Source organism: Heterocephalus glaber, unplaced genomic scaffold (assembly GCF_053883595.1).
Source record: "Heterocephalus glaber isolate CG9 unplaced genomic scaffold, H.glaber_assembly_v1.0 deba00001429, whole genome shotgun sequence".
Lineage (NCBI taxonomy): Eukaryota > Metazoa > Chordata > Mammalia > Rodentia > Bathyergidae > Heterocephalus > Heterocephalus glaber.
Window position 1 is genome coordinate 11,580,709 of NW_028258294.1, and position 18,192 is coordinate 11,598,900.

Sequence of the window (18,192 nt, forward strand, 5' to 3'; positions counted from 1 at the left end):
CAAGGCTCCCCTTGGCCTACAGAGAGGTCACCCAGCATTTCTATGGCAAATGTTGAAAGGGCAGTTTTGTTTGCTGGCCTGCCAGCGTGGGCAGCTAGAGTCACAGTTTGGCTTGTATACTTTCTTTTAGAGTGGAATTGAACATCAGTCTTTGATGTCTCCTATTCGCCATAAGATATGCATAAATTCTTCAGAATGATCTCCTTGAAGGAAATCAGAACTCAAAGCACAGCTCTCTATAAAGAAATCTTCCTCTCTATCTACCTCTTTAATCTAACTGTATTGTAGCCAGGAGTGGAACTGAGGTAAAGTTCATGAATCAGGTTGAGATCATTACTTTTATAATTCCTGAATACATGAGCCATCCTTTCTTTTTAGAATTTGGCTACACTTTGTCGCTTTCCGAATCCTTTAGGGGCCACAGCCAGCACTGAGTAGAAAGTTTCATTTACAGAATCCTGTTTATATAGAAGGTGCTCAGTGGAATGACTTAGAATCCAGTCATTTTCAGACAAGAAGGGGCATGTTCTTTTGGGAAAGTTGGGGAGGCATGGCCTTGAGCAGCTAGAGATACTTTAATTGCACCAGGAAGCTGAAATAGAGGCTATTAGGGCTAACTTGGTCCCTTCATTTCTATGCCTGATGCTGGAAGGCACAGTGAGTATTTGCCAAAACCTTTAACCTTTGATGCACATTTTTTGACCTCTTATACTCTAAAGGCCCTTTCAGTGATGGCAGCCTGGCCTCAGCCTAGGGTAGTCATGTCTGATGTTAACACTGAAAGAGGCATTCCCCCAACCCTGTGTCAAATCAGGAGGACTTCAGTTGCTAAGTTTTTTGTCTTTCATACATTCTGGATATTAACCCTTTGTCAGATGAAAGCTGGCAAAAATTTTCTCCTACTCTGTAGGTTGTCTCTTCATTCTGTTGTCTATCTCCTTCACTGTACAGAAGCTTTTGAGTTTGATATGTAATCTCATTTGTCAATTTTTGCTTTTGTTTCTTGTGCTTTTGGAGTGATATCAAGAAAATCATTGCCTGTACTGATATCTTGGAAGTATTTTCCCTAGGTTTTCTTGTAGCAATTTTAGAATTTTAAGTTTTACATTAAGGTATTTGTAAGACCTTTGAGTTGATTTTTGTACAGGCTGAGAAATGGGAGTCAAGTTTACCTTGTGAATGTGGGTATCCAGTTTTGTCTATAAATGTGTGAATTTATTTCTTGGTTCTTCCTTCCACTGGTCTATTGTCTATTTTTATGTAAATATCATGTTTTTCTTTTGTTAATTGATTCTGTAGTATGGCTGGAAATAGGTATTGTGATGCACCCCAATTTTCTGTTTTTTGCTCAAGATTGTTTTGGATATTTAGGTCAGTGATGGTGAACCATTTAGAAATCCAGTGCCCAAACTGCAACCTAAAGCCCACTTATTAATGGCAAAATGCCAGCACTGCAATTAAACCTGAATACTGAGGTTTTAGTTTTGAAAAAACAACTGTTATTCAGTGCTCAGTTTCTTAGAAACTTGGCTTGTGTGGCGAGAGAGGGTATGTGTGCCATAGGTTTGCCACCACTGTTTTAGGGCCTCAGTTTTTCATATGAATTTTAGAACTGTTGTTTTCTAGCTCTGTGAAAAATGTCATTGGTATATTGATGAGAATTTCATTTAATCTGTAGATTGCTTTGGGTAGTAGGCACATTTTAACAATATTCTTTCAATTCAAAAACATGGGACATCTTTTGACATTTTAGTATTTTCTTCAATTTCTTTAGTATTTTTCAATTTTCATTGTAGAGGCCTTTTATTTCCTTAGTTAAGTTTATTTTTAGTGATTTTATTGTTATTATTATTTGTGCTATTGTGAGTGGAATTACCTTCATGATTTCTTTCTCAGCAATAATTATTGGTGTACAGGAAAGCTACTGATCTTTTTAGGTTGATTTTGTATCATGTATCTTTACTGAATTTGCATATTGGTTTTAAGAGTCTTTTCACATAGTTTTTAGTATTTCTAGGTATAGAATCATATGTACAAACAGGGATACTATGACTTCCTCTTTTCTTATTCTATATATTTGTTATGGCTTGTGTTTAGGTGTCCCCTCAAAGCTTCATGAAGTCATAGGTGGGACTTTTTCAGAGGTAGCTGGATTTAGAGTGTTTGATGTTGTAATTGATTCATGGTGCAATGCTAGGCTCAAGGGCACTAGGATTAAGGGAATGAGTACTACCCACCCTAAGTGGTCTGGGTAAAATTAAAAGGGGCAGAAAGATGTTATTAAGGTCCTTTGCTTGTTTTGCTGTCTTCTGCATGCAGTGAACTGTTTCTCCTTTGTGATGCCCCTCGGACATGTGACATTCTACCTTGGAGCCAGCCAACTACAGACTGAAACCTCTTCGAACTGTGAGCTTAATAAACCTTTCCCCCTATAACTTTAGGTGTCAGGTATTTTGTCTTAGCAATGAGAGAAAAGTAACTAACAATATTTTATTTATTTATATTGTCTCATTGCTCTGGCTAAAATTTCTAGTACTAAAAATATTTAAGAACAGTGAGAGTGAATGCCCCTGTCTGGTTCCTGATTTTAGAGGAAATTCTTTCAGTTTTTTCTTATTTGATAATATGGTGTCTATGGGTTTGTCACATATAACCTTAATTATGTTGTTATGATCGTTCTATACATAATTTCTTCAGGGATTTTATCATGAAAGAATGTTGAATTTTATTAAATGTTTTTTTCTGCACCTATTTAAATGATCATAGATTTTTACCCTTCATTCTATTTATGTGATGTATTATGCTTATTGATTTATATATGTTGAACCATCCTTGCTTTCCTGGAATGAAACTCAGTTTATCATAGTACATGATCTTGTTCTATAGAATTTGATTTGCCACTTCATCTGTGTTCGTGATGGATATTAGTCTATAGTTTTCTTTTTTTGTTGTGTCCTGTCATTTTTTGTTAACAGAGTAATATTGGTTTTATAGAATGACTTTGGAAGGGTTCCCTTTTGTTCAGTTCTGTGGATTAGTTTGAAAAGCATTTTTGTTTTTTCTTTTCTATTTTCCCCCCATTAAGTTTAATGGTACATTTTAGGTATAAAATACAGTTACATACATTGTTGGGATCTTGTACCATTACATGAGTATCTTGTTTCTTATTTTTTCCCCTTCCCCTGCCCTCCCTTCACCCCTTCCACCCTTCCCTATTTGCAAAGACTTTGTTTCCTTTTTTTTCCTTTTGTCATTTTTTCCCTTTTTTTCAATTTTTTCCCTTCTTTCCTTTTTTCCCCTTCTTTCCTTTTTTAAAATTTTCCCTTCTTTACTTTCCCCTACCCCTCCCACTTCCCCTGCTCCTTTAGACCTTTACTTCCCATTGCACAAGATCAATTATATATTTTTAAAATTACAATATCGAGATCTAGGAGACATTACCACAGATGTTACAGAATTTAAAAGGATATAGAAAGCATATTACAAAAATCTGTTTTGAAATAAATTTAACAACTTCTAAAAAGTACCTTGGAAGACAAATTAATGAAACTAACTCTGGAGGAAATATAAAATTTGAATAGCATCTATTAAAGAAAGTATATTCCTAGCTTGAAAACCTACCTATATAACAAAAACAGGCTCATAAACATTTTAACTGATAAATTATATCAAACATTTAAAGCAGAAAAAAAAGGAACACTTCTCCCCTCATTTTAGGAAATCAACATTGTGTTAATCCTAAAACTGGATAAAGATAATAAAAGAAAAAAGTATGAACATAGATAGAAATTTGTTTAACAATACAAACTATTAGAAGTCAGATCTGGCAGTATGTAGAAAGCGGTTTTATTATAGGCATGGCAGTGTTGGTTCAGCATTGGAAGATCCACCACCAGAAGTCATCATTTTAACAGAGGAAAGGAAAAAGCCATATGATCTTGTCAGTAGTTGCAGAAAAAGTATTTGACTAAATTCTACAGCTGTTCATGGTCAAAGCTATCAGGAGACTAGAAGTAGAACAGGACCTTCTCAACAGATTAAAGACATGTTCTCCATACTTCCAGCAAAAACGCCTTATATGAATGGAGAAGAGAAAATGCTTTCTCCCTAAGGTGGGGAACAAGGGCAGATATGCCTTCTCTTTATCTGTCCATTAAACTTTGAAACATAGGCCCATACCAAAATAGTCTGGCAATAAAAAGACACAATTAGCATAGGATTCACAAGGTAGAAGTAAAATCTTTATATGTAGATGAAATGATCATCTACAGAGAAAATACTAAGAAATCTCTAGGAGCCCCTAGGACTTGTATTTGACTTTAGCAGGATTAGAAAACACAAGGTATATATATAAAAATTCAGGTCTATGTATACTTGCTATAAATGAAGAATTAGACCTTGAAATTTAAAAGTTATGTAGGAGTACAAAGGCCCTAGAAAAGTAAAAGGAAAAAGGAAAAAAAAAAAACAGTGTTGGAAGACATTTAGTACCTAATTTTAAGACTTCCTCTAAAGCTACAGTTATCAAGGCAGTGTTGGTGTAAGGAAAGACATAGCTCATTGGAATAAAACAGAGAATCTAGAAACAGATCCACACATATATGGTCCACTGAGTTTTGAAAGATTATTTAACATTAATATTTTATAGAACATAAACTCAATTCAAGAGCCAAGGAAAAGATAGTGTTTTCAGCAAATGGCACTAGAACACCTAGTACCCATAAATAAAAAATTAACCTCAACCCTTTATTTCCATACATAAAAATAACTTGAAAGGATCTATGAACCTAAATATGAAAGCCTAAAAGTATAAAACTTTAAGAAGAAATTATAAGGGAAAATGTTTATGAATTTAGAGTAGGCAAGAACTTCCTAGGATACAAAAAACATGATGTATAAAAGAAAAAAATTGATAAATGAGAGTTGATGAAAATTTAGAACTTTAAATGACATCATTAAAATGAAAAGCAGTCCTTAAACAGACCATATTTACACTGCATATAACCTATGACCAGATATATAAAGAACTCTTACTGTTCCTTAATAGACAACCCAATTAAAAAGTAGACACAAGAAGATGACAAATAGCCAGTACAGCACAGGGAAATGTGTGCAACACTAGAATCATAAAAATGCTAATCAGTATAATAACAAGATTGAATTATATGCTCATTAGGGATATGAGGTTAAAAGCTTTAAAAGCCTTGTCATGACTTTTTCTTTTTGTTGAATTCTACCCTTTGGGTTTAATCTGTCATGCCCAAAGTATTCATTCTGCTGGGCTTCCTGGGGTTGTGATCCTCATTGTCTTCTCCTAGGATATTGTCTAAAATTTTTTGGAGTATTGGTTTAGTATTCATGAAGTTCCTAAAGTTCTCTTTATCATGAAAGTATCTTATTTCTCCATCAATTTTGAATGATAGTTTTGCAGGTTACATCAATCTGGGTAGGAGGCTGTTTTCCTTTAGGGCTTGAAATACATCACTCCAAGCTCTTCTTGCCTTGAGGGTTTGCATTGAGAAGTCTGTTGTGATTCTGATGGGCTTTCCTTTGTATGTGATTGGTTTCTTTTCTCTGACTGCTTGTAGAATTTTGTTCTTCTGTTGGGTTTCTGGAATCTTAACTATTATATGCCTATGTGTAGAATTTTTTTGATCAAGCCTAGCTGGAGTCCTATATGCCTCACTCATCTGTATGTCAAGTTCTTTTCCCCTGCTTGGGAAGTTTTCTGCCATCACTTCTGTGAACAGTTTTTTTATGTCATCTGCACTCTCTCGTTTCTTCATTGACTCCAATCAGTCTTATGTTATTCTTCCTTGCATTGTCTAGCAGCTTTTAGATTGCTTTCTCGTGGTCCCTTACAATTTTGAAGCAATTTTTCTTTTCCTGGTCACTAATTGCAATCTTATCTTCTATATGTGAAATTCTGTCCTCACATTGGTTCATTCTGCTGTGTAGACTTTCAATGGAGTTTTTAATCTCCTGGGAATCTGTTTGCATCTGTTTTATGGATTCCATTTGTTTCTTATGTTGGGATTCCATCATGTTCCTGAGATCCTCCATTTTTTAATCTGTGTCTTCTCTAGATTTATTAATCATGTCTTGCACTATGGGCACAATCTTCACTGTTATCTGAGAAATTATTCCTGATTTCATTTTTTCCAGATCCTGTTTTGTTGCCAGTTCAGGGAGTCCAGGTAGTTGAGGATCAGAGTGTTCCATCTCGTTTCCCTTTGCGATTGCTGTAGGTGATCTGGACGTCTGTTTTGGAGGCTTCTTTACATGTCTTCTCATTTCCGTGGGTGGGGGGTGGGGGTGGGGTGCTGCTGGCACCTGCACGGCTAACCTTCTCTGCCCTAGGAGTGGTGGAATGGTGGCAGGGAGCCTCCTCCTGGGCACTGGGATTGGCTCACCTCCTCAGAGCCCCTAGGAGCAGTGCTTGTGTTTTTTCTTTAAAAGTTTGGTAATATCCAACAATGAAGCCATCCAGCCCTGGGCTTTTCATTATTGGGAGACTGTTTATTACTGCTTCAATCTCATTATTTGTTATTGGTTTCATTCAAAGTTTTTGTATCCTCTTGGTTCAATTTTTGTAGGTCATGTTTTTCCAGAAATGTATCCATTTCTTCTAGATTTTCCAATTTGTTAGCATATAGATTTTCAAAATATTCTCTAATGATCCTTTGTATTTCTAAAGTGTTATTTATAATGTCTCCTTTTTCATCTTTAATTTTATCTGGTTTCTCTCTGTCCCTCCCTCAATCTCTCCCTCTCTCTTTCTTTCTCATTAGTCTGGGGCCGGGGATTTAGCTCAGTGGCACCACACCTGCCTCTCATTAGTCTGGCTAAAGTTCTCCCAATTCCATTCATATTTTCAAAGATCCAACTCTATTTAATTTATGCTTTATATTGCTCATGAAATTATTTCATTTATTTCTACTCCAGTATTTCTTGTCTTCTACTAATTTGGGTATGGATTGTTCTTTCTGTTCTAAGACCCTTGAGATGTATCATTAGATTATTTGAGATATGTTTCTCTGTTTGTTTTTTGGTGTGGGCACTAGTTACTATAAACTTCCCTCTTAGTACTGCTTTTGCTACACCATACAGATTTTGATATGCTGTGTTTCATTTGTTTCAAGGAATTTCTTAATTTCTCTCTGTTTTCCTCAGTGACCAGTGTTTGTTCCAAAGCACGTTGTTTGGTCTCCATCTATTTGTATATGTCTAATGTTTTTCTTGCTGTTGATTTCTAGTTTCATTCCATTGTGACCAGAAAATATTCAGGATATTATTTCAATTTTTTTGAACTTGTTAAGATTTTTATGTGGCTTAATATTTTTTTGTAGAGAAAGTTCCATATGCTGATGAAAAGAATTTGTATTCTGCAGCTGTTGGATGAAATGTTCTACAAAGGTGATTCAGGTACATTTGATGTATAGTGTTGTTGAACTCTATTTCTATAGTATAGTTTAATTCTGTTTCTTTGTTCATTTCTTTCTAACTTGTATTTTCTTATTAGTACATGTTTGCAGTACACAACGAGTACATTTATCATGGAGAGTTGGTGGATATATATATAACACATCTTAATTCTTTTTTTATCGTCTTCCTTTCCCTTCCCTTCCCATCCCCCTCTCTCCATCTTTTGGTCCCCTTCCTATTTGCAAAAGATCTATTCCCCTATTTTCTATTATCTATCTTTTATTTTGTTCTTTTTTTTATTTAGGATTTCTCTTATAAGAGAAACTGATATTTAAGCTTGTGTGTCTGACTTATTTCAATTAACATTATGGTCTCAAGATGCATCCATTTCCACTGGTGAGAGTGGGGTATTGAAATCCCCTTCTATTATTGCATTGGAGTTTATCTCTCCCTTTTGGTAATATGTTTGTTTTATAAAATAGTGTGCTCTAACATTAGGTTTATATAAATTTATAATCATTTTATGATCTTAATTAATCCTTTGATTCTTCCTGATTCTTTTCTGATTCAGTTTGCTTGGAATATCACTTTACATTCTTTCACTTTCAGTCTATGTGTCCTTAGTGGTGAGGTAAATTTCTTTTTAAAATTTCTTTTTATTTATTTATTTTTTTTTTATTGGTACATTTTATTGGTACATTTTAGGTATACAATTCATTTACATTTATCATTGGGTGTTTGTACCTGTACATGATATATTTTGTTTCTTATTTTTTTCCCCATTACATGTGTGCCCGTCACCCCCTCTGCCCTTACCTATTTACATAGATTTCATTCCCATTTTTTTTCTTTTCTCATAGTTTTTCCTTTCCCTTCTTTCCTTTCCCCTTCACCTCCCTTCACTCCTTCACCTTTGGACCTTTTTTCCTATTTCAAATGATCAATTATTCATTTTAATCATTTTAACCCTTGTTTACACTATCAGTTTCTCACACTAGAGAAACTATTCAGTATTTACAAGTGTGTCCTATTTATTTCACTTAAGAGTATGGCCTCAGTATGCATCCAATTAGCTATAAATGACTCTAGTTTTTCATTCTTTATGGCTGAGTAGTACTCCATTTTATTAAAAAACCACATTTCCTTTATCCAGTTTCCAGTTGATGGGCACTTGGGCTGCTTCCAAGCTTTAGCTATTACAAACTGTGCCACTATGAACATGGGTGCACACATAACACTGTGATATGATTCTTTTAATTCTTTGGGGAAGATATCCAGCAGGGAAATAGCTGGGTCATATGGGACCTCCAGTCCTAGTTCTTTGAGGTATCTCCATGCTGACTTTCACAGTGGTTGCACCAGTCTGCACTCCCACCAATAATGGAGAAGGGTTCTTTTCTCCCCACAACCCTGTCAGCATTTGTTATTGGTTGATTTCTTGATAGCAGCCATTCTTTCTGGGGTGAGGTGGAATCTCAGGGTTGTTTTCATCGGCATCTCTTGAATGACCAGTGATGCTGAACATTTTTTCATATATTTGTTTGCTGCTTTTACTTCTTTGTCTGAGAAATGTCTGTTCATTTCAGATGCCCATTTATTAATTGGTTCTTTGAATTTGGGGGCTCTGATTTTTTTCAGTTCTTTATATATTCTAGATAGTAGTCCTTTGTCTGAGGTACAGCTGCTAAATTTTTTTTCCCATATTGTAGGCTGTCTGTTAGATCTGTTGTTGGTTTCTTTTGCAGTGCAGAAGGTTTTTAATAAGATGAGATCCCAGTTGCTGATTCTTTCTGCTAGTTCCCGCACTGCTGAGGTTTTGTTCATGAAGTCTTTTCCTATGCCAGTGTCTTCAAGAGTTCTACCTAACTTATCTTCCAACAAGTTTAGTGTTTCTGTCTTAATATTTATACCTTTAATCCACTTTGATCTTAGTTTAGTGCATGGTGATAGGTATGGGTCTAGTTTTAATCTTTGGCAGGTTGAGATCCAGTTTTTCTAACACCATTTATTAAATAGGCTATCTGTCCTCCAATGATGGTGCTTGGCTCCCTTGTCAAAGATGAGGTGGCTGAGCATGTCTGGAGTTGTTTCTGGATCTTCTAATCCATTCCACTAATCCTCAGGTCTGTTCCTTTGCCAGTACCATGTTGATTTTATCACAATAGCTTTGTAGTATAGATTCAAGTTGGGGATTGTGATACACCCAGCCATGTCTCTGTTGCTTAGAGGTGCTTTAGCTATTCTAGGTCTCTTATGGTTCCAAATGAATTTTTGGATTGTTTTCTCTAGTTCTGTGAAGTACATTGTTGGAATTTCAATTGACATTGCATTGAATCTATATAGTAGTTTTGGAAGTATGGCCATTTTCACTATATTGGGTCCTCCTACCCAGGAACAAGGGATGTCTTTCCATTTTCTTGTATACTCTTTGATCTCTTTTTTCAGAGTGCTGTAATTTTCAGTGTAGAGGTCTTTTACTTCCTTTGTTAGATTGATTTCTAGATATTTCATTTTCTTGGGATGCTATTGTAAAAGGAATTGTTTCCCTAATTTCTCTCTCAGTGAGTCTGTTATTTGTGTACAAGAAGGCTATTGTTTTTGAGTGTTGACCTTGTATCCAGCTACTCCACTGAATTTGTCAATTAAGTCTAGAAGTCTTTTGGCAGAGTTTTTTGGGTCCTCTATGTAAAGCATCATATTGTCAGCAAATAATGACAGCTTAACTTCTTCCTTTCCTATCTTTATTCCTTTTATTTCTTTCTCTTTTCTAATTGCTGTGGCTAATGTTTCCAGAACTATATTGAACAGGAGTGGTGATAGTGGGCATTCTTGTCTTGTTCCCGATTTTAGCGTGAAAGTTTTCAGTTTTTGACTATTTAGTATGATGTTGGCTGTTGGTTTTTCATAGATAGCCTTAATCAGGTTAAGATAAAGACCTTCTCTTCCAATTTTCTGTAGAGGTTTTTATCATGAATGGGTGTTGGATTTTGTCAAATGCTTTTTCTGCATCTATTGAGATGATCATATGGTTTTTGTCCTTGATTCTGTTAATATAGTGTATTACATTCATTGATTTATGGATGTTGAACCATCCTTGCATCCCTGGGATAAATCCGACTTGGTCAGGGTGTATGATCTTCTTGATGATCCTCTGTATTCTGTTTGCCAGTATCTTGTTGAGGATTTTTGCATCTGTGTTCATTAGGGAGATTGGCCTGTAGTTCTCTTTTTGGGTTGGGTCTTTCCCTGGTTTTGGAAGCAAAGTCACACTCGCTTCCAGGAATGAATTTGGAAGCTTTGTTTCCCTTTCAATTTCCTTGATGAGTTTAAAGAGTAATGGAGATAGTTCATCTTTAAATGTCTTGTAGAATTCAGCAGTGAAGCCATCCAGACCTGGGCTTTTCTTTGTTCGTAAATATTTTATTACATTTTCAACTTCACTCATTGTAATTGGGGTTTTTAGGATTTCTATATCTTCTTCATTTAACTTTGGCAATTCATGTGTTTATAGGAATCTGTCCATTTCTTCTGTGTTTTCCATTTTATGAGAGTACAGGTTCTAAAAGTAGGTATTGATGATCCTCTGGATTTCTGCTGGGTTTGTTGTGACTTCCCCTTTTTCATTCTTAACTGCATGGATTTGAGCCTCTTCTTTCCTTTTTTTGATAAGGTTGGCCGAAGGTTTATCAATTTTATATATTCTTTTGAAAAACCAACTCTTTGATTCATTAATTTTTTGTATCATTCCCTTAGTCTCCATTGCATTGATTTCTGCTCTGATCTTTATAATTTCCTCTCTTGTATGAGCTTTGGGTTTGTCATGCTGTTCTTTTTCTAGGAGCTTGAAGTTCTACATTAGGTTATTTATCTGAGTTCTGTTTTCCTAATATGGGCATTCACTGCCCTGAATTTCCCATGTAGAACTGCTTTCATTGTGTCCCACACATTCCTGTATGTTGTATTGGCATTGTCATTTACTTGTAGAAACTGTCTAATTTCTTCTTTAATTTCCTCTGTGACCCATTGGGTGTTCAGGAGTGTGTTATTAATTTTCTGTGTGTTTGTGGGAGTTTTGCGGTTTCTTATGTTATTGATCTCCAATTTTATTGCACTATGGTCTGATAATATACAGGGGGTAACTTCAATTCTTTTACATTTACTTAGACATGTCCTATGAGCTAGCATGTGGTCTATTTTGGAGAATGCCCCATGTGCAGCCAAAAAGAATGTGTATTCTGATTTTGTGAGGTAGAACACTCTGTAAACATCTATTAAGTCCATTTGTCCAATAGATTGGTTCAGTTCTAGAATTTCATTGTTATTTTTTTGTCTAGATGATCTGTCAATTTGTGATAGTGGGGTATTGAATTCCCCCACTACAATTGTATTAATGTTTATTTCATTTTTCATGTCCATTAATGTTTGTTTTGTATAGTTGTATAGTTTGCATTTGTTTTTGGTGGATATATATTTAGGATTGTCATCTCTTCCTCTTGGGTTGTTCCCTTCACAATGATGTAGTGACCATCTTTGTCTTTCTTAGTTTGGTTTGAAATCTACTTGTTGGCAAATTGCTACCTCAGCTTTTTTCTGGGTTCCTGTTATGTGGAGAATGGTTTTTCATCCTTTTACTTTCAGTCTTTGAATTTCTTTTTGAGTTAGGTGTGTTTCTTGTATACAGTATATTGCTGGATTTTGTTTCTTTTTTTTTGTATTAAATTCTTTTATTGGTACATTGTAAGTATACAACACAATTACATTTCTCATTGGGAACTGTACTTTTACATAATGCATCTTGGTTCTTATTTTTTCCCCATTCCTAGCCCTTCCTTCACACCCTCCACCCTTCCCTATTTACAAAGACTTTATTTCCATTTTTTTTCCATTTCTCAGCATTTTTCCTTTCCCTTCTTTCCTTTCCCCTGACCCTCCCACTACCCCTACCCCTTTGGACCTTTTCTTCCTATTTTACATTATCGATTATTCATTCTAATCATTGGTACATTTTAGGTGTACAATATAATGACATTCATCATTAGAAATTTGCACCTTTACATAGTCTCTCTTGGTTCTTATTTTTCACCCTTGTCCAGCCCTCCCTTCAACCCCTCCATTCCTCCCTATTTACAAAGATTTTGTTCCTAATTTTCCATTTTCTCATATTAATCCCATTCCCTTCTATCCTTTCACCTAGCTCTCCCACTTCCTTCCCCTTTGCCCCTTTGCTTCCTATTTCACATTACCTATTATACATTTAGTCGTTATTTACACTTTCGGTTTCTCACAGCAGAGAAACTATTTGGTATTTACACATGTGTGTCCTATTTATTTCACTTGAGAGTATCGCCTCAATGTGCATCCACTTAGCTATAAATGTCTCTAATTTCTCATTTTTTATGGCTGAGTAGTACTCCATTTTATAATAAAACCACATTTTCTTTATCCAGTCTCCAGTTGATGGGCATTTGGGCTGTTTCCAAGTTTTAGCTATTAAAAACTGTGCTGCTATGAACATGGGCGCACATATATCACTGTGGTATGATTCTTTTAATTATTTGGGGAAGATCCCTAGCAGTGGAATAGTGGGGTCAAGTGGGACTTCCAGTCCTAGTTCTTTGAGGTATCTCCATACTGATTTCCACAGTGCTTGCACCAGTCAACACTCCCACCAGCAGTGGAGCAGTGTTCCTCTTTCTCCACAGCCCCACCAGCATTTGTTATTGGTTGATTTCATGATAGCAGCCATTCTTTCTGGAGTGAAGTGGAATCTCGGTGTTGTTTTCATTTGCATCTCTCGAATGACCAGTGATGTTGAACATTTTTTCATGTATTTATTTGCTATTTCTACTTCTTTGTCTGAGAAATGTCTATTCATTTCAGATGCCCATTTTTGGATTGGGTCTTTAAATTTGGGGGGTCTGATCTTTTTATGTTCTTTATAGATTTGAGATAGTAGATCTTTGTCTGAGGAAGAGAAGGTGGAAATTTTTTCCCACATTATGGGTTGTCTCTTCACACTGCTGGTAGTTTCTCTTGCTGTGTAGAAGCCTTTTAATAAGAAGAGATCCCATTTGTTGATTGTTTGTGGTAGTTCACGGGCAACCGAGGTTTTGTTCATAAAATCTTTTCCTACACCAATGTCTTCAAGGGTTCTACCTAACCTCTATTCCAACTGGTTCAGAGTTTCTATTTTAATATTGAGATTTTTAATCCAGTTTGATTTTAGTTTAGTGCATGGTGAGAGATACAGGTCTAGTTTTAATCTTTGGCAAGATGAAGCCCAATTTTTCCAGCACCATTTCTTAAAGAGGCTATCTTTCCTCCAGTGAGGGTGTTTGGCTCCTTTATCGAAGATGAGGTGGCTAAGTGTGTCTGGAGTTGTTTCTGCATCTTCTAATCTGTTCCACTGGTCCTCAAGTCTGTTTCTTTGCCAGTACCATGCTGTTTTTCTCACAGTAGCTTTGTAGTATAGTTGCAGGTTGGGGATTGTGATACCCTCTGCCATGTCTCTGTTACCTAGAATTGCTTTTACTATTCTGGGTCTCTTCTTGTTCCAAATGAATTTTAGATTGTTTTCTCAAGGTCTATGAAGTATGGTGCTGGGATCTCAATTGGAATTGCATTAAATCTATATAGCAGTTTTGGAAGGTTGGCCATTTTCACTATATTAATCCTTCCTACCCAGGAACAGGGGATGTCTGTCCATTTTCTGATATCATCTTCAATCTCTCTTTTCAGAGTGCCATAGTTTTCAGAGAAGAGGTCTTTGATTTCTTTCATTAGGCTGATTCCTAGGCATTTCAGTTTTTTGGATGCTATTGTGAAAGGAATTATTTGCCCTATTTCTCTCTCAGTGAGTCTGTCATTGGTGCAGAGGAAAGCTATTGATTTTGTGTGTTGACCTTGTAACCAGTTACTTGACTAAATTTGGTTATTAAGTCTAGAAGACTTTTGGTGGAGTTCTTGGGGTCTTCTATATAGAGTATCATGTCATCTGCAAATAATGACAATTTGAGTTCTTCATTTCCTATCTTTATTCCTTTTATTTCTTTCTCTAGTCTAATTGCCATGGCTAATGTTTCCAGAACTATATTGAACAAGAGTGGTGATAGTGGACATCCTTGTCTTGTTCCTGATGTTAGTGTGAAGGATTTCAGTTTTTGACCATTTAGTATGATATTGACTGTTGGTTTTTCATAGATGGCTTCTATCAGTTTGAGGTAGAGACCATCTATTCCAATTTTTTGTAGGGTTTTTATAATAAATGCATGCTGGATTTCATCAAATGCTTTTTCTGCATCTATGGAGATAATCATATGGTTTTTGTCCTTGGCTCTATTGATATAGTGTATTACATTGATTGATTTGTGTATATTGAACCATCCCTGCATACCTGGGATGAATCCCTTTTGATCAGGGTGTATGATCTTCTTGATGATCTTCTGCATTCTGTTTGCCAGTATCTTATTAAGAATTTTTGCATCTATGTTCATTAGTGAGATTGGCCTATAATTCTCTTTTTCAGTTGGGTCTTTCTCTGCTTTGGGGCTCAAGGTGATGCTTGCTTCCAGGAATGAATTTGGGAGAATTGCTTCCCTTTCAATTTCATTGAAGAGTTTAAACAGTAGTGGCAGCAGTCCCTCTCTAAATGTCTTGTAGAATTCAACAGTGAAGCCATCAGGGCCCAGGCTTTTCTTAGTTGATAAGTTTTTAATTACCTTTTCAATTTCATTGGTTGATATTGGGTTGTTCAGAATTTTTAGGTCTTCTTCGTTCAACTTTGGTAATTTATATGTATCTAGGAATCTATCCATTTCTTCTGTATTGTCCATCTTATTGTTGTATAGGTTCTGGAAGTAGGTATTGATGATCCTCTGTATTTCTGCTGGGTCTGTTGTAATTTCACCCTTTTCATTCCTAATTGCATGGATTTGGGCCTTTTCTTTCCTTTTTCTGACAAGGGTTGGCCAAAGGTTTGTCAATTTTGTTGATTCTTTTGAAGAACTAACTCTTGGCTTCATTGATTTTTTGTATCATTCTCTTAGTCTGCATGCATTGATTTCTTTCCTCTGATCTTTATAATTTCCTCCCTTGTATGAGCTTTGGGGTTGTCCTGCTCTTCTTTTTCTAGAAGCTTGAGGTTCAGAATCAGCTTGTTTAATTGGGCTCTTTCTGTTTTCCTAATATGTGTATTCACTGCTCTGAATTTCCCTCGTAAGACAGCTTTCATTGTGTCCCATAGATTCCGATATGTTGTACTGTCATTGTCATTTATATGAAGGAACTGTCTGATTTCTTCTTTAATTTCCTCTGTGACCCATTGGTTATTCAGCAGTGTGTTGTTCAATTTCCATGTGTTTATGAAATTTTTTGAGTTTCTTTTGCTATGGATCTCCAATTTCATCACACTATGGTCTGATAATGTACAGGGGATAACTTCAATTCCTTTGCACTTACTTAAACATGTTCTATGTGTGAGTATGTGGTCTATTTTGGAGAATGACCCATGTGTAGCTGAGAAGAATGTGTATTCTGATTTTGTGGGGTGAAACACTGTAAACATCTGTTAAGTTCATTTGTTCAAGAGTTCGATTGAGTTCTAGTATTTCATTACTTATTTTTAGTCTAGTTGATCTATCTATTTGTGACAGTGGGGTGTTGAGGTCCCCCACTACAATTGTATTAGTGCATATATGACTTTTCATGTCCGTTAGTATTTGTTTTATATAGTTGGGTGCACTAGTGTTTGGTGCATAGATATTTATGATTGTCATCTCTTCCTCTTGGATTATTCCCTTTACAAGGATGTAGTGTCCTTCTTCATCTCTCTTCATCAGTGTTGGTTTGAAATCTACTTGATCTGCCAAGAGGATAGCTACTCCTACTTTTTTTCAGGTTCCTGTTGCATGGAGTATTGTTTTCTACCCTTTAACTTTCAGTCTATGAGTTTCCTTTTGAATTAAGTGTGTTCCTTGTATGCAGCATATTGTTGGATTTTGCTTCTTGACCCATTCTGCCAATCTATTTCTTTTGATTGGTGAATTGAGACCATTAACATTGATGGTTATAACTGAAACATATTGATTTGTCATTGCCATGACTTTTTCCTTTTGTTGGGTTCTCCCCTTTTACATTTAATTTCTTGTCATGCCAGGTGGGTTCATTCTGCTTTGTTTCCTGGGGTTGTGATCCTCAATGTCTGTTCCTAGGATATTGTGTAAAATTTTTTGTAGTGCTGGTTTGGTATTCATGAAGTTCCTAAGGTGCTCTTTGTCATGAAAGTATCTTATTTCTCCATCAATTTTGAAAGATAGTTTTGCAGGGTACAGCAATCTGGGTTGGAGGCTGTTTTCTTTTAGGGCTTTGAATATGTCCCTCCAAGCTCTTCTTGCCTTGATGGTTTGTGTTGAGAAGTCTGCTGTGATTCTGATGGGCTTTCCTTTGTATGTGATTTGTTTCTTTTCTCTCACTGCTTGGAGAACTTTGTCCTTCTGTTGGGTTTCTGGAATCTTAACAATTATATGCCTATGTGTAGATTTTTTTTGATCAAGGCTATTTTGAGTCCTATATGCCTCACTTATCTGTATGTCAAGCTCTTTTTCCCTGCTTGGGAAGTTTTCTGCCATTATTTCTGTGAAGAGATTTTTTATGTCATCTGCACTCTCTCCTGTTTCTTCATTGACTCTAATCAGTCTTATGTTATTCTTCTTTGCATCATCTAGCAGCTGCTGGATTGATTTCTCATGTTCCCTTAAAATTTTGAAGCAATTTTTCTTTTCCTGGTCACTAATTGCAATCTTATCTTCTATATCTGAAATTCTGTCCTCACATTGGCTCATTCTGCTGTGTAGACTTTCAATGGAGTTTTTCATGTCCTGGAAATTTATTTGCATCTGTTTCATGGATTCCATTTGTTTCTTATTTTGGGATTCCATCATATTCCTGAGCTCCTCTCTAGATTTATTAATCATGTCTTGCACTGGGGGCACAGTTTCTCCTGTTATCTGAGAAATTATTTCTGATTTCATTTTTTCCATATTCCCTTTTGTTTCCAGTTCAGTGGGTCCAGGTGGTTGAGTATCAGAGTGTTCCATCTCATTTCCCTTTGGGGTTGCTGTAGGTGATCTGAAAGTCTGGTTTTGAGACTTATTTACTTGTTTTTTCATTTTGACTGGGGTGGGGGGCTGTTAGCGCCTACACGGATTACCTCCTCTGAACTGTGAGAGGTGGGACAGGGGCCTTGAGCAGTGGTAGGGATGGTGACCCAAAAGCCTTTCCTGTGGGCTGGGAGCAGCTGGAGGGATGGTGGCCTGGAAGCCCCTTCCTCTGGACCAGGAGCAGTGGGATGATGGCTCAGAAGCCCCTACCTCTGGGCCAGGAGCAGCGAGACTCAGTACCTTGTTCTGGTGGTCTGGTGTCCTCTGCGTCTTTGTAGTGTGGAACCAGGTGTCTGCCTGTCTGCAGCAGGCTGATTCGACCTGTTCTGTGTGACTCAGGGCCTTGGTAGGGCATGGGCAGACCTGCCTGTCTGTAGCGGGTTGATTAGGCATCTTCCGTGTGACTCAGGACCTTGGTAGGGCATGCACAGACCTCCTTGTCTGCAGCGGGTTGATTCAGCGTGTTCTGTTTGACTCAGGACCTAGGTAGGGCATGGGCAGACCTGCCTGTCTGCAGTGGGGTGATTAGGCATCTTCTGTGTGACTCAGGACCTCGGTAGGGCGTGCACAGACCTGCCTGTCTGCATTGGGCTGATTCGGCACGTTCTGT